The following is a 2939-nucleotide window of genomic DNA, read 5'->3' on the forward strand; positions in this document are numbered from 1 at the left end:
GAAGCTTTCTGAGAAACTTCTTTCTGATCTGTGAGTTCATCTCACAGAGTTACAACCTCTGCCTCAAGAAGCAGTTTGCTAACACTCTTTTCGTGGAATCTGCAAAGTGATATTTGGGAGCCTATTGGGGCCCATGGTGATAAAGGAAATATCCTCACATAATAACTAAAGAGAAGCTTTCTGAGAAACTGCATTGCCATGTGTGAATGCAACTCACAGAGTTACACGTTTCTCTTCAGTGATCAGTTTGTTAGCACAGTTTTCTGGAAATCTGCAATTAGATACTTCATAGCGCAATGAACATTACAGTGACAAAGGAAATATCCACAGATGAAAACTAGAAAGAAGCTTTCTTAGAAACTTCTTGGTGATGTGTGAATTCATCTCACAGAGTTACACTTATGTTTCGTGGAGCAGTCCATTAACACTGTCTTTGAGGAAATCTGAGAAGGGCTTCTTTGGATCACATTGAGGCCTACGCTGATAAAGGAAATTTCATTCCGTTCAAAACGTGAAAGAAGCTTTCTGAGAAACTTCTTTCTGATCTGTGAGTTCATCTCACAGAGTTACAACCTCTGCCTCAAGAAGCAGTTTGCTAACACTCTTTTCGTGGAATCTGCAAAGTGATATTTGGGAGCCTATTGGGGCCCATGGTGATAAAGGAAATATCCTCACATAATAACTAAAGAGAAGCTTTCTGAGAAACTGCATTGCCATGTGTGAATGCAACTCACAGAGTTACACGTTTCTCTTCAGTGATCAGTTTGTTAGCACAGTTTTCTGGAAATCTGCAATTAGATACTTCATAGCGCAATGAACATTACAGTGAACAAAGGAAATATCCACAGATGAAAACTAGAAAGAAGCTTTCTTAGAAACTTCTTGGTAATGTGTGAATTCATCTCACAGAGTTACACTTATGTTTCGTGGAGCAGTCCATTAACACTAGTCCTTGGGGAACCTGAGAAGGGCTTCTTTGGATCACATTGAGGCCTACGCTGATAAAGGAAATTTCATCCGTTCAAAACGTGAAAGAAGCATTCTGAGAAACTTCTTTCTGATCTGTGAGTTCATCTCACAGAGTTACAACCTCTGCCTCAAGAAGCAGTTTGCTAACACTCTTTTCGTGGAATCTGCAAAGTGATATTTGGGAGCCTATTGGGGCCCATGGTGATTAAAGGAAATATCCTCACATAATAACTAAAGAGAAGCTTTCTGAGAAACTGCATTGCCATGTGTGAATGCAACTCACAGAGTTACACGTTTCTCTTCAGTGATCAGTCTGTTAGCACAGTTTTCTGGAAATCTGCAATTAGATACTTCATAGCGCAATGAACATTACAGTGACAAAGGAAATATCCACAGATGAAAACTAGAAAGAAGCTTTCTTAGAAACTTCTTGGTGATGTGTGAATTCATCTCACAGAGTTACACTTATGTTTCGTGGAGCAGTCCATTAACACTGTCTTTGAGGAATCTGAGAAGGGCTTCTTTGGATCACATTGAGGCCTACGCTGATAAAGGAAATTTCATCCGTTCAAAACGTGAAAGAAGCTTTCTGAGAAACTTCTTTCTGATCTGTGAGTTCATCTCACAGAGTTACAACCTCTGCCTCAAGAAGCAGTTTGCTAACACTCTTTTCGTGGAATCTGCAAAGTGATATTTGGAGCCTATTGGGGCCCATGGTGATAAAGGAATATCCTCACATAATAACTAAAGAGAGCTTTCTGAGAAACTACATTGCCATGTGTGAATGCAACTCACAGAGTTACACGTTTCTCTTCAGTGATCAGTTTGTTAGCACAGTTTTCTGGAAATCTGCAATTAGATACTTCATAGCGCAATGAACATTACAGTGACAAAGGAAATATCCACAGATGAAAACTAGAAAGAAGCTTCTTAGAAACTTCTTGGTGATGTGTGAATTCATCTCACAGAGTTACAACTTATGTTTCGTGGAGCAGTCCATTAAACACTGTCTTTGTAGGAATCTGAGAAGGGATTCTCTGGATCACATTGAGGCCTACGCTGATAAAGGAAATTTCATCCGTTCAAAACGTGAAAGAAGCTTTCTGAGAAACTTCTTTCTGATCTGTGAGTTCATCTCACAGAGTTACAACCTCTGCCTCAAGAAGCAGTTTGCTAACACCTCTTTTCGTGGAATCTGCAAAGTGATATTTGGAGCCTTTTGGGGCCCATGTTGATAAAGGAAATATCCTCACATAATAACTAAAGAGAAGCTTTCTGAGAAACTGCATTGCCATGTGTGAATGCAACTCACAGAGTTACACGTTTCTCTTCAGTGATCAGTTTGTTAGCACAGTTTTCTGGAAATCTGCAATTAGATTACTTACATAGCGCAATGAACATTACAGTGACAAAGGAAATATCCACAGATGAAAACTAGAAAAAGAGCTTTCTTAGAAACCTCTGGTGATGTGTGAATTCATCTCACGAGTTACACTTATGTTTCGTGGGAGCAGTCCACTTAACACTGTCTTTGAGGCGGATCTGACGGAAGGGCTTCTTTGGAATCACAATTGAGGACTACGCTGCTAAAGGAAATTTCAATCCGTTCAAAACGTGAAAGAAGCTTCTGAGAAACTTCTTTCTGATCTGTGAGTTCATCTCACAGAGTTACAACCTCTGCCTCAAGAAGCAGTTTGCTAACACTCTTTTCGTGGAATCTGCAAAGTGATATTTGGGAGCCTATTGGGGCCATGGTGATAAAGGAAATATCCTCACATAATAACTAAAGAGAGCTTTCTGAGAAACTGCATTGCCATGTGTGAATGCAACTCACAGAGTTACACGTTCTCTTCAGTGATCAGTTTGTTAGCACAGTTTTCTGGAAATCTGCAATTAGATACTTCATAGCGCAATGAACATTACAGTGACAAAGGAAATATCCACAGATGAAAACTAGAAAGAAGCTTTCT

Source organism: Rhinopithecus roxellana, chromosome 10 (assembly GCF_007565055.1).
Source record: "Rhinopithecus roxellana isolate Shanxi Qingling chromosome 10, ASM756505v1, whole genome shotgun sequence".
Taxonomy (NCBI): domain Eukaryota; kingdom Metazoa; phylum Chordata; class Mammalia; order Primates; family Cercopithecidae; genus Rhinopithecus; species Rhinopithecus roxellana.